This window comes from Castor canadensis, chromosome X (genome assembly GCF_047511655.1).
Source record: "Castor canadensis chromosome X, mCasCan1.hap1v2, whole genome shotgun sequence".
Lineage (NCBI taxonomy): Eukaryota > Metazoa > Chordata > Mammalia > Rodentia > Castoridae > Castor > Castor canadensis.
This window is the reverse complement of record NC_133405.1, coordinates 30,936,446-30,962,782: the sequence shown is the minus strand read 5'-3', so window position 1 is coordinate 30,962,782 and position 26,337 is coordinate 30,936,446. Positions and strand designations below refer to the sequence as shown.

At 36.3% G+C, this 26,337-nt stretch overlaps 1 protein-coding gene across 3 annotated transcripts in view; it reads left to right on the top strand.

Moving 5' to 3' along the window:
• The window catches only part of Stag2 (STAG2 cohesin complex component), a 131,719-nt gene that overhangs the window by 22,053 nt on the left and 83,329 nt on the right, over positions 1 to 26,337 (top strand). The gene's annotated exons all lie outside the window — the stretch shown is intronic.

Here is a 26,337-nt window from a genome sequence, read left to right as displayed (position 1 = left end):
CCCCTGGCCTTCAACCTTGATCTTCCTGATCTCAGCCTCCCAAGTTTCTAGTATTACACGTGTGAGCCACAGGCTCCTGGCTTCATTATTTGCAGTAATAATTCCAGAATAATTTTAGTGCACTGTACAGTTTACATAGCACTTTCACTTTGTGTTCGTAATAATCCTTTTAGGTATGGAGGTCTTGGCCCAAGGTCACATAATCAGAATTGGTAAAATAAGCACTAGAACATAATACCCTGTGCTTCCTGGTTTCCAGTCTGTCATAACCATAAAATTATGAGCAGAAATAGCCTTAAAGACTAGTACTCTCACCCCCTTTATTTATATGTATGAGAGAAATTTAACGTTGTTAAGGCTGATATGACGGGGAGAGCCAAGATCCAACCTGGGTCTCCTCACATCAGTCCTGTTTTCTTTCTTTCTAATCTCCCATGTCTTTGATTCTGGAGATGTGTATACTCCTGGATGAATGAGTGGATAATAACTGAAGTATTTGGATTTCTTAATAGTTTTCTGAAAAGTAACTTCCAAAAACAATTGAGTATATTTTGAGGTAGCTTGGAATAGTGGAAAAAATTTAAGCTTTAGGAACAAGTTAGAATCCTATGACGCCTTTATTTATTAAGTGTATGACCTTGTGGAAGTTAACTTCCTTGTTTTCTCATCTATAAAATGGGCAGTGTATCTTTCCTACTCTGATATAGTTAAAGATTGTGTATTATGTTAAGTGTGTGAGGCATAGAATGTGCTTGATACTGTTATTACTTTACCAAAGGTCATAGAAATAAAATTACAGTATGGAAAGGGATAAGTAAGATAAAAACAAATTTGGGAAAGCATTTGTAGCAAATGTGTCCAAAGGTTTTATATCATGTATTTTCATACACACTGATGTGAATAACTATTATGATCACAAATGTTAGTGACCATGAGGTTTTTAATACTGTTACTACCATTTATTGAGTTGAAGTGTCAGGCACTAAGGTAGATATATGACATGTCATTTTAAATCCTTAGACAGTAACCTTCTAAGGAATGCTGCAGATCTCTGCATTTTACAAATAGCAAATAGTTGTAGAGATGCACCCTATCTCATCAAGAGCACTAAAATAAATGTTGGTTTACTTGGATCTAGTAATGAGAAAATAGGCTAATTCATCATAAAAATCTACACACAGGAAGGCAGGGTTAGCTATTATAATGAAGTATTGGCATCCATTTTAGTGTATAATGATGCATGAGTAATTATCATGTTTGGTTGACTTTGATAAGATTTCATTAGAAGTTTAATTTTTTTTGGTGGTACCTGGGATTTGAACTCAGGGCTTCACACCTGTTAGGCAGGTGCTCTACTGCTTGAGCCATGCCTCCAGCCATTTTTACTCTATTTTGGAGATGGGGGCTTAGTTTTTGTCCAGGCTAGACCTTGATGCTCCTATTTTAGGCTGAGATGGCAGGTGTGAATCACCAAGCCCAGCTTTTTTCCACTGTGATGGGGTCTTGCAAACCTGTTTGTCCTCCTCTGTCTTGGAACCACTGTCCTCTTGATCTCAGCCTCCTAAATAGCTAGGAGTACAGGTGTTTGCCACTGGTGCCCGACTTCATTAGAATTTTTATTATGAATATTGTAGAAATGCATATGGATATGAAAATAGTATAATTGTATATATTTTGTTATTATAGCTTGTGCAAATGGGGATTAAGCCTAGGACCTTGTGCATCCTAGGTAAGTGTTCTGCCACTGAACCACATCCCCAGCCCATGGTCATAGTTTTGAAAGATATACTCACATATGGAGAAAGACTGGGTGATAAAAGAAGATAGTTCATTTTTCAGGTTATTGGAATGCTGTGTGATGGATTTTCTTTTCTTTTTTTGGTGCTGGGGAATCGAACCTAAGGCCTCGTGCATGCTAAGCAAGCACTCTTAACACTCAGGCTACTTAAGCTTGTTTTGATTTTTTGTATTAATACAAACAAGTTTTATTTTTGGTGGGATTGTGGTTCAGTACATTGTGCTTGTAAAGTAGGTGCTATATTATTTGAGCCCATTTTTGCACTAGTTATTTTGGAGATGGGGTCTCGAACTATTTGCTGGTTTGGACTGCCCTTGAACCACAATCCTTCTGATCTCCCAATTAGGTAGGATTAGAGGCATGAACCTTAATATTCCTACAGATATTCATACCATCATTTATAAAGTAAGTATGAAATAATAATTATAAAATGGTAGGGGACTAGTTAAATAAATTTGGTACCTCCATAATAAGAAATATTGTTAAAGCCACTAAAAAAGTGTATTATAGAAATAGTCAGTGTACAAGATAATAGTAAAAGATAATTTAGGTGGAAAAACGCCAACTGCTTCTAAAGCTGTTTTGATTCTTTTAAAAAGATAATTTTTTGATAAAGGGAAACCAATGTTAGATGCTTGCTATATTAGCATTAAAATATTCAAAAACATTATATTAGCATTAAAACATTCAAAGGTTTAATTTAGGTGACATTGTCCAGTATATTACTTCTACTTTGGAGGGACTTCAATTGTCTCAACTACTGTTTTTTTACTTTATTAGCAAACTCTTAGTAAACATTTGCATTCAACTCATTACATTTTACTGTGGAATATTAGTGTTGTTCTTGTACTTGAAAATTATAGCTCCTATAAGTAGCCATACCATACTACGTGAATATTTTTGTATCTTAATAGATTGTTTTGAACATCTTTAGCTTTTTGGTTTCACTAAAGAAGTGCATTTTAAAGTACTAGCTCTATGTCCCATTGCAAGTATTATGAGGGAAATCACCCATTATAATCTTGTATGCTCATTGCTTTTTGTATAACTTGTCATGTCAATCAGCAAAGCAAATACTGCTCTCTGTTTTCCAAATTGCTTCATATATTTTATGGTTGATGTATTTTATGGAATGTGTATTCTTTTCTATTTCATTGCTTCCATAAAAAAAAAAAACTGGTTGAGGTGTTAGTGTGATTCCTTTTCCCCTTCATCAGTGAGTACTAGAAGAGACAGTGCACCATTGATTCTTTGTCATTCCTCATTTGTATTCTGATTTTTTCAAAGAAACTTGAATTTGCCAGGGTTAATGGTACCATGGTCTGGGTGGTTTGAAAACTTACCAGAATGCTGTTTCTGTTTCCATTTGTGTTCTAGATAAGCATATTGCTAAACTGGTAAGGTTGTGTCTCTGTGTGTATGTCTGTCTGCTTCTACCCCACCTCCTGTTGCTGTCTGCCTGCCTCCTCTTCTGTCTTCTTCCTTCCTTCTTTCCTTCCCTCCCTCTCTCTCTCTCCCTCTCTTTCACTTTCTGTCTCTCATTTGTTTTAGACTAATCTTCAGGATGTTCTAAAAGTGAAGTTGTTGAGGGTACTGTAATTCTTTGAAATGTTTGCCTTTCTTGGGTTGTGTATTTTATAGAAGGTACTATCCAGAAGATTTAATAGCTTCTGTTTCATGGTCCTCATGACTTCAAAGTATTTCTAAATGTTTAGAGCATAGTACTTGAAAAGGAAAATTATTACTACTTGTACAAAAATAATTTTCCTGACCCATGGTAAAATTTCAGTACCAAAGGGGTGTAAGTGAAAAATTCCCTCCATTCTAGGTATTCAGAGTAACATCACCAGGGATAGTTTCTTTGTATCCTTTTAGAAATTTTCTAAGCATAAAGAAATGGGATCCTATTTATATGTATTGCTTTGTTTCTTCTTTTCACCTATTGATACTACCTCATGTTTTATAATATTAGCATACTTTGTGTGTTTTGTATTTATAAACCCAATCATCCTCGTGCCTTTTAAAAATGAAAAAGTTTTGGGGGTGTATATATGATTTAGTGTATTTTCTCATGGAAAGAATGGTATCAGATAATTATTCCTCTGTACTGTTAGCCTAGATATTTTTGTATAGGGAAGTTCTTGGGGATGTAACTTATGGAATACTTTATGTTAAAAGAATAAACTTTAGTATTTATATATTTTAATGGTGTCTTTTCAGAGTTAATTGTGTATAAGATGCGATTTTTGTCCTTAGAACCTACGGTCTTAACAAAGAAGGTAGCTAAGGAAACAGAAACACAGTCCTTGTAATGATGGAAGCTTCTACAAAGTATGGATAACAACAGAAAGAGGTAGTGATTATTTGGGACACTTCAGGGGATGCATCTTACAGACAAGGCAACCATTGAGGTTCAGTAGAAGTTTATTAGGGCATTCCAAACCAACCAGCCTGCATTTCTTCTTTCATGCATTGGTCTAATATCTAGCTGCCTTAGTTCCCTGAAGACACCAGGCTGTTTGACGCCTGAACATTTCTTTGCTTGTGTTGTGTCCATGCTTAGAATACTCCTGTATCACATCCTTCCAGATTTAGGTTGGAGTCACCTGGAAACCATTTCTGAGCTCCCCTTTCACAGATAAGAGTTACTTCCTTATGACCTGAGGGCTTCCTATGTATATCTGTGTTAGTGTACTCTGTAGTAACCCTTTGTGTGACACTTTTCAAAGTGCTGTAAACTAATGAGTGGGGAATTGTTTACAGATTTCCTCCCAAATATTTTATTATAAAAATCTTCAAATATGCATAATTGTACATCAACATCCGTATACCTATTACCTATATTTGATCTTTAAGACTTTTCAGTATTTGCTTGTGAAGTATCTGTCCATATGGCTTTAGCACCTTCATTTACCTTTTGAAAATGGATTCCAAAGTAAGTTGCAAACATTAGTGTACTTCACCCCTAAAGACTTCAACATTAAAGTTATTTAATGTTAATTTTAGTCCTTTCTACATTTAAAATTTTTTTGTGTTATTTTTATTATCAGGGCTATTACAATGCTGGCACAGAAGTGCTTAATACTTGAATTGAAATCCTTAATTTTGTGAATTTGAGTATAAGTGTATTGTAGCAGAAGGAAGCAGTTCATTGAAGACTGGAGTAGAGATAGTCTCGTGGAAAAGAGAGAACTGTTATGATAATTAGGAGAATTTATTGTTTAAAGGCTAAAATAAGTGCTAGGTGCCCAGAAAAGAAAAAGGCACTAAGCAGTAGATTTAGGGGTAGGGCGGGGTAGCTGGGTTGGGAGGATGCCAGGAACTGATTCGGCAGCTAATGTTTTTAACTAGGCCTTTAAGGGAGATTTGAGGTTGAGTAGGAGGAAGCAATTTTGATTAGCAGTCTAGAGAAGCAGAGATGGGAATGAGCACTTTTCATGGAATAATGAGATAAGCGTTGTAATTGGAGCTGTAGCTTCAGTTTCATTAATTAAAAAACGTTGGCCACCTGGCATGGTAGTGCATGCCTGTAACCCCAGCTATTCCTAAGGCTGAGGCAGGAGGATATGAATGGGGATTGGTGGTATTAAAATATAAATGCCTGAAGTGGTTACCTTGTACTTTTCTTTGAAATTGAGTAAATTTTTGGCATGGATCATTCCAGTAGAAACTGGCAGTGCCTAGTGTTTCTGTAGAAGATAGTAAAACTTGTGGAGAGCTGGGCTTGTAATCCTAGCTACTGGGGTAGTGGAGATTGGAGCATGGTGTTTTGAGGCCAGCCTAGGCAAAAAGTTTGCAAGACCCCATCTCAACCCATAAAAAGCTGGATGTGGTGGCATTTGCCTGTCATCCCAGGTATGTGGAAAGCATAAATAGGAGGATCGAGATCTAGGCTGGTCTGGGCATAAAAGTGAGACCGTATTAGGAAAATAACTAAAGTAAAAAGGGCTGGTGGCATGGCTGAAGTGGTAAAGTGCCTGCCTATCAAGTTCAAGGCCCTGAGTTCAAATCCTACTACCATAAAAAAAAAAGAAAATGCACAGAGGAAGATCCATGATGAAATTTACATAGAGATTTCCAATCTCGGTAAGCTTCAACTTTGGCAGTACCTTCTGTAAATGCACATTTCTCTCTTTATAAAAAAATTTTTTTGAAGTTTTTAATGTCTTGTTTTTTCAGATTTATTTCTTGAGGAAAGAGTGGTGTGGTGGCCATTGGTGGCTTAGTCTCTAGCAAGCCCCTTAAGAATGTTTTGGGGAAATACATCACTGGGCTGTGGGTTCCTGGCATTTGAGTGAATAAGGTTCAGATATTTAAGTGGCCCAAGGCAGAAAGAGGAAGGTTGTTTGCTTCTTTTTGTGGCTACTCATGCCTTCTGTGTCTCCCTAAAACTGGGTCATGCTATATATCACAGGTTACTAATTCCATGAATTACAGTAGCTTTTCTTAAAGTCGAGTATGAATCTATATATGTTAAGGGTTTTATGAATAATACAGATAGCCGACACTTGCATATAGATCTATAGAATGAACCTCAGGATGTGGGGCCTGTGGCCCTGCATTTTAAAAAGCATTGTATATCATTCTTAATGCATGCTGGAATTTAGAGTACCTCTGTCTCTATCTTTCCTTCTCACAGTCTGTGTATTGAGCCCAGGGCCATGTGCTTGCTTGCATGTTAAGTAAGTAATCTACCACTGAGCTGTACCCCTAGGCCAATTGACAATTCTTATAGATAGAGTATATACTTATTGATTAGAGGTACTTTTAGGTATTATGAGTATTATGGGGGAGCTACAGCACCATTTCAAGAAGAAGAATTACTCACAAATTCCTGTTGCTTTATGATTTTGCTAGTGATCATTTTGTGTGTACAATTGTAGGAAAACAATATTTTTGCTTTTTTTTGCAGTGGTACAATATTATGTTTGAATAATCTATTGAATAAGATAGAAGATACTTCAGGACTTTCTGTGTGATAGTTTTAGTTATTTTACTTAAATATAACAGGAGGAAACTGATAATTTTTATGTTTGAAACAGTGATTTTTTTAAGAGCATAATCTAATTTATGATTCAAAGCACTATTCATGTAAATTATTTTAATAATACAGCCATATATTTGGAGAAGAGAAATGTGCAGAAGATGAGTTCAAGCATAGACTTCCTTCTTCTTTCCCTCCCTCCCTCCCTCTTTCCCTCCTTTGTTCTGTCCCTACCTTCTGCCCCTCAAATCCCAAACTAGTGGATTATTTTTTTGATGGTACTGTGGTTTGAACTCAGGCCATTGAGCTTGCAAAGGCTCTCTACTGGTTGAGTCACTGCCAGTCAATTTTTCTCTGTTTATTTTGGAGATGGGGTCTCATGAACTATTTGCCCCGGCAGGCCTCAAATCTTGATCCTCCAGATCTCAGCCTCCCAAATAGCTAGAATTTACAGGGATGAGCTAGTGTCACCTTGGCAGATTTTTGTGTCTTAATGGCTTTATGACCTTAAGCAAAGCTCTTAACCTTAAAAAAAATTTTCAGTGATGATTAGTATTTACGGGAAGTAGATGTTTCAGAGAAACCATTTTATGCTGTTACTTGCTTAAGTATTTTGGTAAGACTTAGAGTTTTACCATGGTAGCGTGAGAGTATTTTCCCCCCTTGGATATAGTATGGAAATAACAACTCTTAAAAAACCCGCTGCAGATTCCTATTTTTAGCATACTTGGAGATAAAGTACGTAAATTACAAAAAAAAAAAAAAAAAAAAAAAAATCGTGTAAGCGGTATAGGTAGTGTGTCAAAGAAGCATGGGGAATAGTGAGCTAGCCCAGGGATGGCAGATCTCAGAAAGCTCAAGTGCAAAACATAATAATATCCTTTGTATATGCCAGTGGGAGTAGGTAATGGGGTAAGTAAGCAGGCACAAGGTAAAGCCCTGTGGACAAGGTATAGTCTTGACAAGGAGAGATGGTAGGGCTGTGTGTAACACCTATTGCCATTTTAAAAGAAGCCATTTTAGCAGGGAATTGTCTGTGTGGAGACAATAAAATACATACAGTACATAACATAAAATAAACACAATAAAATACATATAATACATACAATAAAAATTTATGTAGTCATCTAGCCATCACTTCAATCAAGAGATTGACAGTTTATGCCCCAATCCCTCTAATACTTCTTAAAATGTCCTCCTATTCTAAATGCTTTTTTAAGATACTTCCTATTTTACTTTTCTTTTTTTGTGGTACTGGGGATTGAACCCAAGGTCTCAAGCATGCTAGGCAAGCGCTCTACTGCTGAGTTACACAGTTCCTCTAATACTTCTTGGCAGTCTTTCTCCCCAACCTAACCCCTGGTTTGTTTCTTATTTTTTGCCTTTCAAAGATTATTGTATAAATGGAACTATATAATAGGTAGCCTGTTGAGTTTGACTTCCTTTTCTTAGCATAATGCATTTGAGCTTCATCTATGTTGCTGGGTGGAGTAGAAACTTGTTCCTTAGTACTGAATAGTATTGCATTGCTAGATGTAAAATAGTTTCTCTAACATTCAGCAGCTGTTATTTGGACTTTTTCCAATTTTTGTAATTACATATAAATGAAGGATATTTAGGCTTTTTCCACTTTTTGTGATTATATACAAAGTCACCTATATGCTTGTGTACTTTTTAAATTAAAGTCTAGTATCCATTTGGAATTAAATTTTAGATATGGTGCAAGGTATGGATAGTGTCTTTTAAAACATGAATATACAAATGTTTTAGCACCATTTGTTGGACAGACTATCTTTCCTCATTGAATTGTCTTGGCACCTTTATCATAATCCAAGCAGTCTGTGTGTGTGCATTTAGGACTCTATTCCATTGAGGTACTTTGATCACTATTTATATTGTCTTGATTCCTGTAGCTTTATCGAAAGTCTTTGTCAAGTAGTGTAAATCCTCCAACTTTGTTCTTTTTCAAAATGTCTTTGGCTATTCTAATTCCTTTGCCTTTTTACCTAAGAATTAGCTCATTGATTTTTGAGAAAAATCTTGCTAGGATTTTGGATGGATAGATTTTTAAAAAAAGTGTGGTATGGAAATGCAAATCAAAACCACGTTAAGATTCCACCTCACTTCTGTTAGAATTGCTACCATCAAGAATACAAACAACAAATGTTGGCGAGGATGTAGGGAAAAAGGAACCCTCATACACTGCTGGTGGGAATGTAAATTAGTACAACCACTATGAAAAACAGTATGAAGGCTCCTCAAAAAACTAAAAATAGGACTGCCATATGATCCAGCAATACCACTCCTAGGGATATACCTGAAGGAATTTGAGTCAGGTTACAATGAAGGCACCTGCACACCCATGTTTATTGCAGCATTATTCACAGCAGCTAAGCTATGGAAACAGCCGAGATGCCCCACTACTAATGAATGGATTAAGAAAATGTGGTATTTATATACAATGGAGTTTTATTCAGCCACAAAGAAGAATGCAATTTTGTCATTTGTGGATAAATGGATGGAACTGCTGGGGAGCATCATTTTAAGTGAAATGAAACAGATTCAGATGGCCAAAAGCCGCATGTTTTCTCTCATGTGGAACATAGACTTAATACAAATGCAGTAATATAATGAAAAAACAGGTCACGCTAAGGGGAGGTTACACACAAGAGGGGGAGAGTAAAAGAAGTTAAAGTGAATATGGTTGATGTACTCTCTATACAAGAGTGAATATAAATCTTTAACCAGTTGAAACTGCCATAAGAAAGGGACTAAGGTAGAATGAAGAAAAATAGAAGAGATGAAACAATTTGGGTTATCATACATATATACTCAAGCAAAAATGTTACGCTTTTTCTTTTTTCTTCTACAAAATCGGAATAGGAGGGCAGAACAGGTCCTGTGTGTGGGAGAGGGGAGGTGGCAAGGAAAGGGTGTAGGAGGGGTATACATGTGTATGTAAATGGAAAAATGATACCTGTTGAAACTACTCCAGGAATGGGGTTAGGGGAGAATGATTAGGGGGGAGTGAATTCAGGTATGATAATATTTGATACATTGTAAGAACTTTTGTAAATGCCACAATGTACCCCCACCAAGCATAACAATAAAAAAATAAGTGTGGTAGCATATGCCTAACACAATTTACTATTTTAATCATTTTGAGTGGGCAGTTTAGTGGCAATGAATATATTCAAATTGTTGTTCACCATCATCCATCTCCAGAACTTTTTTGTCCTTCCAAACTGTACAGTTTGTACAGTAACTCCCCATTTCTTCCACTAACCCCTAATTCCTGACAACCACTGTTTTACTGTCCCTTTGAATTTGACTCTTCTAGGTACCTCACAATATACATTCCATAAGGACCAAACATTTGTCCTTTTGTAACCGGCTTATTTCACTTAGCCTAATGTCATCAAGGTTCATTTATGTTGCATGTATGAAAATTGTCTTCCTTCTCTCCCCTCCCTCTCTCCTCCCCGCTCTCTCCCCTCTCACTCACTTCTCTCCTCTCTCTGTTTTTGGTGCTAAGGATTGAATCCACAGTCTTAGGCATGCTAGGCAAGGCTTTACCAATGAGCTATATTTCCAACTCTTGGATTTTTGAGACCAGGTCTTCTTATGTAGCCCAGGCTGGCCTCTACCTTGGAATCCTCCTGTCTCTGCTACTTAAGTGCTGAGATTATAGGCGTGTATCCCCACACTCAACATCTTCCTTGTTAATGCTGAATAATATTCCATTGTATGTATCTACCACATTTTGTTTATACGTTCATCTGTGGATGGACACATGGGTTGCTTCCACCTTTTGGCTACCATGAGTAATGCTGCTATAAATGTGGGTGTATAAAAGTCTGTCAGGTTCCTGCTTTAAATTCTTCTGGGTACATACCCAGAAGTGAAATCACTGGATCATGAAGTAATTCTGTTTAATGTTTCAGAAATATTCATAAAGTGTTTTATAGTGCCTGTGAAACACCATTAATTCACAAGGATTCCGATTTCTCCATATCCTGACCAATATTTATTTGTTTTAGATATTTTTCTATGTACATATATGTGCTGCTCATAAAATAGGATAATATATTCTATTTTAATATATATATATTAAATATATATATATCTTAATATATATAGAGAGAATAATGTATTCTGTATATATGCTTTTGTGTCACCTCACCTCACCCCCTCTCCCTCCTTTCCTTCCTTCCTTAGCTTCATCTTTCTATGTCAGTTAAGTTTCATTTCCTTTTGAAGTGCTGGGGATTGAACACAAGGCCTTGTGCATGCTATGCAATTGTTCTACCCAGCTTCCACTCTTCTTTTGTATCAGCTGTATTGAAGCATAAATTATACACAGTAATCTTCACCTGTTTATAGTCTATTATTCCATGATTTTGACAGTTTTATACCTGTTCCCTTGTAACCAGGTACCACAATCAAGATAAAGAACCCCCTCCCCCAATTTCTTCTTGTCTCTTTGCCATCAATTTTGTCTTCCACTTTGGCTCTAGGCAGACACAGAGCTCCTTTCTGTCATGGTAGATTAGTTTTCTTTTTTTTAAGAGTTTAGAATTTCATATAATTGAAATCATAGAAAATGTACTCTTAAAATGGGCTTCTTGAGCTGGTGGAGTGTCTCAAGCTGTAGAGCACCTGCCTAGCAAGCATGAGGGCCCTGAGTTCAAACACCAGTATTTCTCCCCTTCTTCCCCACGTTGCGAAAAAAAAAAAAAAGACTGGCTTCTTTCACTTAGCACATTGAACCATGTAGCCCTGTCCTTCCCCATTTTATTTTTTTGGCCATACCAGGGATTAAGTTTGGGGCCTTGAGTATGCTAGGCAAGCATTCTACCACTGAGCCACACCCACCAGTCTTTTTTGAATTTTGAGACAAGGAAGGTCTCACCAAGCTGCCCAGATAGTCCTCAAACTTGCAATTTGTTCAGCCTCCCGAATAGCTTGGGTTATTGGTATATGCCACCACTCCCTGCACCTTCCCCATTTAAAAAAACATTTTATTAGCATATATTAGTTGTATAGAGGATTTCACTGTCACATTTCCATATATGTTTACAATGTTCCATGGTACCCTCCCCATTTTTAAATACCATCTTGCTGAGTAGATAGGGACAATATTTTGTGAAATGTTCTATTTTCTAGATGTTTTTGTTCTTCCTTTAAGTGTCATTTAGGCTTGATCACCTGTCGCAGTATTTCTTGTGGTGGAAGTTACATCAAAAGCCTTAATAAATTCAAATTACTATTCTAGGTTAGAATACATCCTAGGTGGCTTTTTAAATTTGATGATGTATTTCATTAGGGGACACATTAGATATAATAAAACCCTGGCTTAGGGTGATGACCATCTGATTTTCCCATTGCACTCCTTGGTTTTCACCTTGTAAGTAGAAAATCTGTGCAGTGTTTCTTGGGAAGTAAAAGATAGCCAGTTCTTCATCAGCCACCCACCTAATATTTTTAATAACAGTTGATAATCCTTGTGGGAGTCACCAATTTTATTAAGAGTTAAGGAATGACTTTTATATTCTGTCACTCATTCTGTATTTACTGGTTTGTTTTATTTCTCTTTTCCTTCCCTTCCTCTCTCCCTCCTTTCCTTTTCTTCTTCCCTCCTTCCCTTCTCTGTCTCTCCCTTCCTTCTGCTGGGGATTGAATCCAGAGCCTTGTGCATTCTAGACAAGCACTCTACCACTGAACTGTATCCCTAGTCGACTAGTATTTTTTTTCTGTAGATAAGCAAACACATCATCCTGCACATACATTTTTATTTTACAGCTTTTTTCCTGTGTGACAGGTAGAGCATTGATTAACACAGTTTCATGTAAACTTTGATATTAAATGCTATACTTAGGAGATGCTCAGATTTGTTGATGTCTTTTTACATGGTATGAGAATTGACTTTGTCATGCTGACTTCTGAACCATTTCATGATCTACAAGTTATGATCACTATGAAACAGTAGGTTTACTAGTAACTAAAAACTGTATAGCAATGGATAAACTCTTTTTGCTCTGTAAATTTGTGTATATGTGTAGGGATGAAGTATAAGTGAATATAATGTGTTATTTTTTTCAACCCTGTGACAAAAATACCTGACAAATGAAAGATTTATTTTGGCTCATGGTTTCAGACTATTACGGTAGAGAGAGCATGGTGATGCAAAGCAGTTGACATGGTGTACCCTTAGCAGAAAAAGAGAATGCTTTTATTCCATCTGGGCCTCCAGCCTATGGGATAAATAGTGCCACCTACATTTAGGGCATGTCTCCCTGCCTTAGTAACCTCTTTGAAAATGTACACACAGGCACACCCAGATGTGTGCTTTACTAATCTCCCAGGTGCTTCTCAACCCAATGAGTTGACAATGTAGGTTAACTGTCACATTGTAGTAAACTTAAGTTATGGTTAGCCAAAGGTTACATTGGGACTAACCTGGCTGGGGACATAATGAAGTAAAACATTTAAGTAAATTGATATATAAAAGTGGGTTGTTTGGCAAATATCAACAGAATAATTTATATGAAACTTGTGGAGAAAAGGTTTTCCTTGTCTTATTTGAGATTTATTAATCAGAAGAGCAGAGCATAATCATTGATGAGGGAGAGGAGGGAGGGGAGGAGAAGGAGATTGCTTATCATGACAAAAAGAACATTTTTGAGTACTTTTGCCAATGTAATAATCACAGAATAAGATGATCCTTTCATATGAAGAATTTCCTAATGCATGTTGTTCTCAAATCTTACTACATTATTTGGCAGGTGCCTTTCTGTGAAGTGGATAATGCATTACAACACTTTTTTTTGTGTGTGTAGGAAAAAATTCTAATTGATGTTTCTTTCCTGACTGATAACTTTAGCAGATAAACCATTGGTACAGTAAACAATGTCATAACATCAGAGTTGCGACAACATAACAGTATTTCTAAAATATAGTTTCAGGTTCTCCTCAGAATACTTTTAAGTCTACCCAAAACATAGAAGCATTAGTCTTTGTATGTATTTATTTTAAATAGTATATTCTTCATACTGTGTGTGCTGAGTTATTATTTGTTTTCTTAGCATCTGAGTAGTCCTTTTGAGGCTGTTTTGTAGGATGCTTTAATGCAATCGTGGTGGTTTAGTCTCCATTCTAGGAAAGCTATAATATTTTTCATCATCTTAGATCTTAGATTGGAAGTTTGTCTGTTTGTATGGCATACTAAAGTAGATGGAATATACTCGTGTGTAGAAATGCACTGAATATTGAATAAGTTACATGGCAAAATGTGAAGAGCCTTTGGTAATGTCTAGCAGCAGTAATCTTCACTATACACACACACAAACACAAATAAGGTATTTTAGTATCTCTTCTTACTGGAGTATTACTTTTGTTGTCATTTTGAGTCAGGGTCTCACTAAGTAACCCTATAATACTTCTGCTGTATCCTCTGGAGTGCTGAGATTACAGGCATGTGCTACCACATCCAGTTCTGGATTATCTTCATGTTGTACACTTCTTCCCCTGAGCTTAATGAAATCAAATATGCATTTTAGGAATCAGTGATTCCTAATTCCTAATGTCATGGTGAGGCCATTTAGCATACTATTCCTTGAACTCAGTTTGCTTGCATTGCTGTAGAAGGTTATTGCTTCTTTTTTCCAGCTTTAAGTTGTATGCTCTTCTCTTGTTAGTAACTATGAGACATGTATCATCAAATTTTGAACAAATAAGAGTAATATCGAACAATTGTTAAATGAATTTCAATGATAGTTTTCATACTCTATGATGAGTAACACCATCTTAAAAATTGTACCTGGGACAGCTCACATTCAACCAATTGTCTTTTTGTCAGTGGTTTATTTCACATAGCATAATGTCCTCAGGGTTCATCCATGTCATAGTGTGTGACAATTTCCTTCCTTTTAAGATTGAACAATAGTCCATTGAATGCATATACTGCATTTTGTTCATCTGTGGATAAACATTTGGGTTACTTCTACCTTTTGACTAAATTGAGTACTGCTGCAATGAACTGAGTGTCCAAATACCTGTTTAAGACACTGCTTTTAATTCTTTTGGGTATATACTCAGAAGTGAGATTGCTGAATCATATGGTAGTTCTGTTTTTAATTTTTAAAGGAACCTCCATACTGTTTTTAATAGAGCTTGCAACGTTTTACAATCCTACCAGTGGTACACAGGGGTTCTAGTTACTCCATATCCTTGTTAATGTGTGTTATTAATTTCTTTTTAGCAGCAGTACTGGTGTTAGAACTTACGACCTCATGTTTGTTAGGCAGTCGCTCCACCATGTAAGCCATGCCCTCAGCCTTCTTTTGCTGTAGTTATTTTTCAGATAGGGTCTTGTGTTTTTGTCTGTGGCCAGGCTTGAACCATGATCCTCTTACCTTTGCCTCCCTGCATTGCTGGGGTATTAGGCACACATCACCATGCCTGGTGGGTGGTTGTTTTTGTTGTTATTATTATTATTAGTGGTAGGCAGGCCTTGTGCTTGGTAGGCAGGCACTCTACCACTTGAGCCACTCCACCAGCCCTTTTAATGCATTGGCTTTTTTTTTTTTGTCATACCAGGGCTTGAATTCAGGGCCTTCACCTTGAGCCACTCCACCAGCCTTATTTTTGTGAAGGGTTTTTTTTTTTTTTTTCTTTTTCTTTCAAGATAGGGTCTCCCGGAACTATTTGCCTGGGCTGGTTTTGAACTGTGATCCTCCTGACTTCTGCCTCCTGAGTAGGATTACATGCATGAGCCACTGGCACCCAGCTACATTGGTATTTTTGAGATAGATTCTCCCTTTATGCTAGGGGCCACCTGGACTGTGATCCACCTTTCGTGCTTCCCTGCACAGCTGGGATGCACAGGCCACTGATCCCAGCCATTGGTTGAGATGGGGCCTTACCACATTTTTTCCAGGCTGGCCTCAAATTGCCATCTTCCCCTATCTCTGCCTCCCAAGTAGCTAGGATTGCAGCCTTGAGCCACCACATGTGGCATCAGTTTATTTGTTGAGATTGCGTCTTGCTCACTTTTTGCCCAGCTGGTCTCGAGCCATGATCTCCGAATCTGGCGTGTAACGCTGCACCTGGCTGTTTTTTTTTTTTTTTCCTTTTTAAAATAGTCATCACCCTAATTAGTTTGAAGTGACTTTCATTCTGGTTTTAGTTTGCTTTTATCTGATGATTTGTAATGTTTGGAATCCTTCTGTATGTTGTTGGTCATTTGTATATCATCTTTGGAGAAATATCTATTAAAAAAAACTGTTTTGCTTACTTTAAAAACATTGAGTTCTTTGATTTTTTTGTTGTTGTTGAGTAGTGGGATTCTTTATATATTCTGGATACTAACCTCTCATCAAATATATACCTTCTGAATATTTAATTCTGTAGGTTAGCTTTTCACACAGTTGATTGTGTTACTAGGTTTTTTTTTGGTTTGAACTCAGGGCTTCATGTTTTCTAAGCAGGTGCTCTCCCACTTGAGCCACACCACTACCCCTCTTTGCTTTTTTTAATAGGGTCTCACTTTTATGCACTAGCTGGCCTGGACTGTGATCCTCTTTATTTATGCTTACCACTTCTCCTATTTATGCTTCCTGAGTAGCTAAGATGACAGGTGTGCACCATGCTCAGGTTTTTATTGGTTGAGATGAGGTTTGGTAATTGTTTGCTCAAGTTGGTCTACAACAGCGATCCTCCAGATGAGCCACTATCCCTGGCTAATTGTCTAGTTTTGCTTTTGTTGGCTATGCTTTTGATATTAAGAAATCATTGCCAACTGCAATGTTAATGAGGCTTTCTCTCTGTTCTATTTGGAGTTTTATAGTTTTAGGTCTTAACATTTAGGTGCTTAATCCATTTTGCGTTAGTTTCTGCGTAAGGTAAAAAGGTAAAAGTGTCCAGCTTCATTCTTTCTCAGATGGTTAGTCAGTTTTCCCAGCACCATTTGTTTGATTCTTTTTCCCCACTGAAGGGTCTTGGCACCCTTGTGGAAGATAATTTGACACCATTTATGTGAGAGTTTATTTTTAGGTTCTTTATTCCATCAATTTCTTTTTCTATCTTTATGTCATCACCACACAGTTTTGGTTACTGTTGCTTCGAAGTACGTTTTGTAATCAGGAACTGTGAGTGTTCCAACTTTTAAAAATTGTTTTGTGTGTTTTGGGTATATTGGGATTCTATATGAATTTTTAGGAAGAATTTTTCTCTGCAAAAAATGATGCTCGGCTTTTGATGAGGATTGCATGGAATCTGTAGCTAGATCACTTGGGATATTATGAATATTAAGATATTAAGTCTTCCAATCCATTAACATGGTATGTCTTTCTCAGTATTTGTGTGACCTTTAGTTTCTTTCAACAATATTTCCCTTTCATTGTACATGTTTTCTGTGTCCTTAGTTATGTTTAGTTCTATTTTATTCTTTTCATTCTATTGTGTCCTTAGTTATGTTTAGTTCTATTTTATTCTTTTCATTCTATTGTGTCCTTAGTTGTGTTTAGTCCCATTTCATTCTTTTCATTTAATTGTGAATGGAATTGTTTTTATTGATTTCCTTTTCTGATTCTTCACTGTATTTTAGAAGTGTGGTGAATTTTCTGTTTTTTTGTGTTCTGTGGCTTTATTGAATTCTCATTTTTTTTTTGTCTTTGTGGGTGGAAATTGTGATTTTCTTAAGATCATGTCACCTGGGAACAAAGATAATTTTGCTTCCTTTTTCTGATTCAAATGTGTTTTATTTATTTTTCTTGCCCAATTGCTTTGGCTATTACTTCCAATACTATTTTGAATATAAGGGGTGAGAGTGGACATGTTTGCCTTGTTTCAGATCTTAGGGGAAAGCTTTCAGTCTTTATCATCAAGTGGCCTTCTTATAAATGACTTTTATAATGTTGACTTAGATTCCTTCTAGTTCTAGTTTGTTGAGAGTTTTAGTGGTGAATCTTGTCAAATGCCTTTTCTGTATCAGACGATAATGTGGTTTTTGTTCCTTCATTCTGTTAATGTTCTGTATTACATTAATTTTTGTATGATGAACCAGCCTTGGATTGCAGGAATAGATCCTTATTTGCTCATGATGTATAACAATCCTTTTAATGTACTGTTGAATTCTGGTTTGCTACTATTTTGTTGAAGATTTTTGTATTAGCATACATCACTTGAGGTAGGAGGATCAAGAGTTTGAGGCCAGCCTGTAACATGTAGTGAGACCCTGTCTCAAAAAAAGTAAATTGCATGTTTTGCTCTTTGTATAGACAAATGTTTACAAGTTAGAGAAAATTAAGATAACTTTAGGGTACTGAATAACATGTGGCTAATTTCATGTTATTGTCACTGTCTGGAATTGCCAACTGACAACCTCTTTGATATAAAATAAGAAATGGGAAGTACCTATAATGTGTTTGTTTGCAAAACTGAATTGTGAAAACATTTGATTTCTGAACTTAAATACAATTCAAGTCTATGAATTGTGTATTGATTAGGTTAGTGGCTGGTAATGCTAGATATTTTAACATGGTCTTAGCTAATCAGAAATGAAGTGAGCAAAAACTTAGATATGTAAACAGGTGTTCTGTTATGTGATGACGTGAAAATGAAAAACAAGTATTGTGCCTTCAGTCAATGTGGTTCTAAATTTTAAAGATTTACATTATCTTCTATAAAGTGGTTTATTTTACACGTTGCTTTCATTGTCTTTAATTTCCTGAATTGTATCTTAATTGTATCTCCATCTTCATGCAAATTGCTGATAAAACTATTTCATTTAGATACTTTTTACTACCAGGAGTAAATAAATGTGGAAACTTTAATTTGGCATAGTGTTGGATACGAAACTCCGGGCCTTGCTCACGCTAGCTAGGCAAGTGACGAGGTGGCATTTAAATGTGATGTGTTGAAAGTGTGTAAAATGAACATTTAGATTTTCCTTGAAATCCAGGCAAGAATATTGTGTTTTCATCTATTTTGTTGTCAAATCTGCCTTGATATCTACTGTTGCCTGAAATCTGCTGATGAGCCAGTAGTGCCTAATGTAAAATGGTTTGGATAGCAATATCATATTCTGGTTAAATAATGCTATATACCATGTTTACTAGTGTTAACATCTGAATTTAGCTCATTTCAAATTGACTTTTGTATGTCTACATAACTGTTTATACTGGCTAATTGGTTTTCACCTGAAATGTTGGTAGATACTATTCCCAATTATTGTTACCCCTATTTGTTCGTGATATCTTAACATATACACATACACACACATGTAAATTAACTCAAAAAAGCTAAATGAAGATTGTGATATTTAAATACAAGTGAGATGTTAGCTGGCTTTTTATTGATGTAACAAAATATTTGAGACAATCAACTTATAAAGAGAAAAGGTTTATTTTGGCATAGTTTTGGAGTTTCCAGTCCATGATGGATTGACCCTGTTGCTTTGGGCCTGTGGTCAAAAACTGCTCACCTCATCATGAGCTTGAAAGCAGAGAGAGAAGGAGCAGGGTACTGGGGTCTCATAATCTCCTTCAAGGACATTTCCCCAATGATCTTGTGACCTCCCTGTAGGCTTCACCTCTTTTTTTTTCTTTTATTTATATGTGCATACAATGTTTGGGTCATTTCTCCCCCCTTTCACCCCCCCATTATCTCCTCCCCACACCCCGCCCCCTCCCTCTCCCCCCCCCAGGCTTCACCTCTTAAAGACCCCATTGCCTTTTGGGTGTGGACCAGGTATTTAGCACATGGAACTTTGGAGTACATTTAAAATCCAAACTATAGCCTGAAAGAGTGGACATTGGTATGCCTTTTAAAAATTACTAGCTGTTGATTTAGGCAGACTAAGAAATGATTTTAAGGTGTAGTATATGATAAAGCTAGCATTTTACCTGTTTTGTTGTTTAAGCTTGGGTTTGAGCCAGGTGATTCTTGTTAACTACAGCTTCTTAGGTTATACTGGGGAATTAGCAAACAGACTTGGAATTAGATAACAGATTTTATCCAAATGTCAGGTGTAATATGGTATCCAGTGTCATGCCCCCAGAGTCTCCAGACAGATGAGAGGAGGACAATATTACCCATTTAAGTTTGGGTAACTAGAGAGACATAGGGAAACTTTAGGGTGATTTATGGGCAGGATTTCATTTTCTGGGATGGGATCATATATATAATACAGCAAGAATATGTGATCCTTGGGAGACTCAGGAACAGGTTATAACTGAGTATAAGTTGGTAGAGTACTGGGTCTGTAGGAATAATGTAGGAACTTTCTTGTCACATCTTTCTTTTTCCTTCCCCCAAACCCAAAACTTTAGTTAGTATTAGTTCCTAAGTTCACAAGTGACTTGCTAGATTTTATATAGAAATCAGAGCTGATGGTTAAGAACTGGGACAGGCTGAGTATGTAGGTTGGGCCAGGTGATCCTAATTGTGGAAAGGGTTTGAGTCACATTTGGAAAGTACTGGAGAATGTAGGTAGACAAGGAGACTAGGAAGATTGCCGAGCAATCATACACTACTATCATACTCTTAAAAATAGGAGTGGAACAGGTGGATGTTTCCAGTTCTGTCTGACTTTAGATTCTGGCAGTGTTTAGTGATGCCATATCTAGGTAGACTATCCCAGCTTGCTCCTTCCCCTCTCGTGAAAGTTATTTTTGAAGCCCTGAGGCTGTTGGTGTGTTCACTTTGTCTGCTTAGTTATTTTAGAAATACCTTTTACTTTTGGCCTCCTCTCTTCCTCGTTAGGAAATGTATAGGACAGGGCCATTAATTCTTTGCAGATTTCTTTATGTCCACCCTCTCTAGATTACCTATTTATGTAATCTACAGGAAGGGCTAGCACTATGAATTTGTTAGGATTCCATCCATGTTTGTGTAAAAGAAAATGCTTTTTCAAATGATGTATTTAGTAGCTGTAATGCATGTTATTGACAGACTTTTAGCTTAAGAATTTACTACTAAGGGCTGGAGGTGTGGTTCATGTGGTAGAGCCATTGTGATTCAAGCGGTAGTACACCTGTTTAGCAACAAGAGGTGCTGAGTTCAAATGAATGCTGAAAAAAAAACACCAAAGATTTTACTACTGGTCTTAGTACATGTCATCATTGCTGATTTATCATTCTTTTTAACAATGTAATTTATTTACAAGACTGTAGCACAAATTAGGGAGATTGCCAGAGGGAGGAAAATGTCTTTTGGGTAATGGAAAAAAAAATAAAGGTGATCAAAGGGCAGTAGGTTTGTCGGTTTTCTCTTTTACTTTGTAAATTTTTTTGTGGTACTGGGAATTGAATCCAGGGCTTCATGCTTGCTAGGCCAGTGCTCTACTAATTGAGGTACTACTTCAGCCCTCTCCTTTTAAAGGTATATTTATGCCTAATTTAAATTTTGTGATTTTTTTTTCATTTCTTACCTTATGTACTCAAAGTTGCCATATATCATTTGGCACAGTAATGGAATAACCTTCCTGTTTTGATAAACCTGAGACTAAGTGACAGATTTCTGTTTGCTCAAGAATGTAGATAGACCAATAATATGAACATAACTTTGGCTCATGTTGTCAGGAGTCTGCAAGAAAATTTTTGTTCCTGGGCTGGAGATGTAGCTCTGGTAGACTGCTTGTACTACAAAAAAGAAAAGAAAGAAAGGTGCTATGTCCTGATAATCTCAGGTTAGCAAACAATAAAGAAAAGTTTATGATAGAACTCAGAGGTTTTTTTGTATGCATAACTTCGTAAGATTATAACCCGGAAATGAATAAATCAGGTTTTAGCAGCATAGTTTTGTAATTCCTCAGGTAGTTAAATTTTTAAGTTTATTTTTTCTGGTACTAGAGTTTGAACCCAGGGTCTCACACATGCTAAACTAGGCAAGCACTCTTACCACTCAGCCAAGCTCCTACCTCTAGTTTCTTTTCTTTATTTATGTTTTTGATGGCTCTGGGGTTTGAACTTTTAGTTTCTTTTATTTTTTGGTGAGACTGGGATTTGAACTTCCAGTTTCTTTTATTTTGAGGCAGGGTCTCTTTGTGTACCCAGGCTGACCTTGAACTCCTCATCCTTCTGCGTATTACCAAGTGTTCGTAGTCCCAAGTGTTCGTATTACCGCCATGCACCACCACACCCACTCCTAGTTCTGGTTCTAATATAGTACATTTACCTCTCATGATTTATTTTTTCTTGTACTAACAATAAGGCTAAATTAAAAAATTAAAAACACTCAGATTTTCCACTTTGATAGGTTTGCTGTTTTCATTTGCTTCTTTGGGTTTTGTTACTATTTCATCCCAATGTTTAGTTTTTAGTGGATCAAGCTTTACCCACATTGATAGCCATAAATAGTTTCATTGTATGTGTTACATTAATTAAAATGATATATCATCATGGTTGAAAATTGAAGTACCTAATTTTAAATGTTTGATATTTTTGAAGGGATGTATAAATTTCCTAGATGTGATCCTTATAGGCAGAAGAGTGTGACCCTTTTTGGAGGAGTACTAAGATAAGGGGAGAGCATATCATATATGAATTCTCCAGCTTTTAGCAGTGAACTATTTATGCATTTTTAGCGAAAGAATTATCACATCAGACAATTGTCCCCTCAGTGTGCTCCGTAGTAATATATGGATTTTTGAGGGACATTATTAGTATTTGCTTGGTTTCTGTCTTGGGACAAGTTGGAATTGAATAGACATTTGAAACAATCATTGTTTTAGGAAAATTTAAAAAAATTAAAGTTTTTTTGTTAACAATATCAAAAAAAGATTTTTTTGTGTGCTTTAATTTGAGGAGAAATAATTTCACAAGTCAGTTTTTAGAGTTACAGATGTAAGCATAATCATAATTTTTACTATTTGCATTTATGTACTATTATAGCAATTGGCTGGCAGGTTTTCATGGAAGAAGAAAATTTTTGGTGATGCTGGGGATTGAACACAGGGCCTTGTACTTTCTACCACTTAGCTACTTCACCAGCCACAGAAGAATGTTTTTTGTTACTGAATTTAACATGTAACCTAAACTTGATTAACAGGCAGTAGCATAATATTAATTATAGATAACATGCGATGTCATATGGTGACTGTTTCAGCTTTTTAGCATTAATTAAGAGACAAAGTCTTCCATTCTGGCCTCAAATTTTTGATCTTCCTGCCTCAGCCTCCTATACGCTGGGACCACAGGCATGTACCACCAGTCCCAGGTTTTAGCTTTTGGAGCTCTACATCAAAGCAGTGCTGCTGGGATCATTTACTTGGATTTAATATTTAGAATGAAAAATATATGATCATTTTTTACTTCTTAATCCAGTAGTTATATATGAATGTATCTAACAAGCCAGTGGCAGCATACTACAGTAGTCCCTTCCTGTTATCCATAGGGGCTATGTTCCAAGACCCTCAATGGATGCGTGTCTCTGTGGATAGAACTGAATCCTTTGTTTATGTTGTACTGTGTTTTTTTCCTATACACACGATAAAGTTTCGTTCATAAATTAGGCAGAGATTAACAATAATAAGATAGAATAATTATAAGAACATACTGTATAAAAGTTTGCTCATTGGCCCCGTTTAATTAAAAAAGGGCTTGTTTGAACACACTGTGATACCGAGACAGTTGATAACTAAAACAGCTACTGAGTGACTAATAGATGGGTAGTATATGTACAATATAGATACACTGGACAAAGGGATGACTTATGCCCTTGGTGGGATAGAGAGGGGTAGTGCAAAATTTCATCCTGCTACTCAGAAACAGCATGGGATTTCAAACTTACGAATTGTTTATTTCTGGAATTTCCCATTTAATATTTTTAGACAGTGGTTGGCCAAGGTTAACTGAAACCATAATAAGCCAGAGAATGGATAAGAGGGATTCCTGTATACACATGAACCTATTAAGAGAAGTGGTTTTGTTTTAATATGTATTATTCACTCTATTTATAAATGTGATAGCTTAGTTTTCAGTAAGGAGAAGCAGAAGCTAGTTGTTTCTGGTTACCTTTTTTTTTCCTCCCAGAAGGAAAATAGTGATGGAGACTTCATGCAAATTTCATTTTTATCCTTTATCATCCAAACACTGTTAGAATAGCAGTTCTTTTATGGTAGTTACAGAGAATACATGCATGTGATAAAGGCCTCAAAGTTTTTCTTTGATGCTAGGTGAGAGCTCCACCTTGTGATCTTTGAGTATATTTTTGAAAAATACTAATAACCTGCCCAGAAATGACTTTTGATTTTTAAGCTCACACTTTCATTTAAGCATTACATATTCTTACAGTTTTAGATTTCCTATCTTAGGTCAAATGGTATTAATCACATTGAAGACATTGTTTATGAGTTTTGTATTGCTAAATCTTTGGGGTAAGCACATTGTTTTTATATGCAGGTGTAGACATTTGAAATAAAAACAAAACATTCTCAGCTCTTTCTTTAAGGTTTTCTTTCTTTAAAAAATTCCTATTGCCAACTTACTATTAGGATTCCCTCTAAATTGCAAAGTAACTTTAATGTCATTTTTGTTGAGTTTTGGTAGCAAGCAAATCATTAAAATAGTAAGACTCACCAAGATACATGAAATTTAGCATTCTATGTTTAATAATATTAGATGGTAGTAGAGGTAGATGCTTTCTAACAGAAATAAATGTTTTCACATACTGTGTGCAGGTAGGTTCATAAGGGCATAGATCATTGCTCTCTTGTTGACTACTGTATTCCAAGTGTCCAAATGGCAGTTTGAAAGGCCAGCCTAGCAAAAAGTTAGGGAGACCCCATCTCAACAAATAGCTGGGTGTGGTGATGTGCGCTGTCATCTCAGCTACACAGGGAAGAAGAATAGGAGGAACATGGTCTGGGCTGGCCTGGGCAAAAAGCAAGACCGTATCTGAAAAATTACTAAAGCAAAAAGGGCTGGCTGGGGGCATTGCTTAAGTGGTAGAGTGTCTGCCTACCACGTACAAGGCCTTCAAACCCCAGTACTGCCAACAAAAAACAAAGTTTTGGACTTTGGAGGATTTTTTCTTTTTTTTTTTTTTGGATTAGTGGTACTCAACTAGTATAGCCTTTGCTGTGCAAAATAATTCAACCTGGCATAGCTTTTTACTTTACACTAGGAATTATTTCTGTGATATTTAGAGAATTGTATTTATCACGTTTGTTTTAGTGCTGTTTGCTTTTCAGAGTGGATACATTCTTTACATTCCTTAAGATAGTCTATTTGTAAAATAATCTATAAAGTCTGCATGTAAACAGTGTTGAAGGAAAGTAGCAAGTTTTGGATTAGGAGTAGGGGTGGGTTTGGGAGTGAAACCACTGTTAAGAATGATGTCTACCACTGAGCTCCAGAAAGTTTTGATTTTCATGAAGTGGTCAGAGAGGTAGACACACACACAGCATGGATTACATGGCCACTTTTTATTTCCCTCTTGCTATCTGAATGACTTGATTCATTGGTTAGTATTTTTTAGGTCTGTCTTCCCAGCTCCCTTACAAAAATGAAATAGTTTTCTTTTAAAAAGTTGGGTAGGATTTTAGGAGACAAAGGTATGTTCTGCATGTGATGACAAACCTCAGAACTGTGGTGTACTACTTAGACAATTCCTTTGGGCATAATAACAATACAGTTAGATTAACATTTATGGTCTTGGAAGGGAACAGTCCTGGGGCAATAATTTAGGGCAAGGGGATGACCATATGATTTTTGCAATGTGAGTACCTTTCAGATAAAAGGTAAGCTAAGTGATAATAGGTAATTCCTGATTACTTGGGACTTCATTTGCAGATTATTCATTTTTGTTTTCTCCTAGTACGTGATTTGTTATTTTGCTGCTTACAAAATATTTTTGTAAAGAAAAACCAACATTTTAGTTGTTTTAACCTAAGTAGAGTATGCTAGAAAATAAATTTCTTTTTTGTGGTACCAGAGTTTGAACTCAGGGCCTCAGGCAAGCCTACCTCAAAATACAGTGTTTTGAACTTATGTATGTTAATAAAATGAGTGGGTATTTATGATGAGAGATTTGAAATGGATGGAAAAATTGAACCATCTTTTTCTAGTATATGGTATCGTTAGGTGAAATCACTAGAATTTCATCAATTATGTTATGTTTGAGGATTCATTATTAATTGCATATGTTTAGTCTCACCTGCTTATTCTTGAGGTGGTCACCAAGTTCTAGATTCTTTGGGAATAAGAGAAAAACATAAGGTCGAAAATTATAAGAGAAGGTATGCATGAGACTAAGGTTCATATCTTAGCTTATAGACTGGTCATTTGCTATTTGGTCATTCTTTCATTTAAGAAATAGCATCTGTGATCTCCTAAGCTAGAAATACCTTTCCTATGGCCACACTTGCACTTATTTTGGTTACAAGTATCATTCTTTCTTGTTTTTGAGACGAGGTCTAGTTATATAGCCTAGGCTGGTCTCGAACTTATGACCTTCCTGCCTCTGCTTCCCCGCCCTCCCCCTAGTACTGGGATTATAGTTGTTTGCCACTGCATCCAGCTACAAGTGGCATTCTTAGGTTATCTGTGTGACT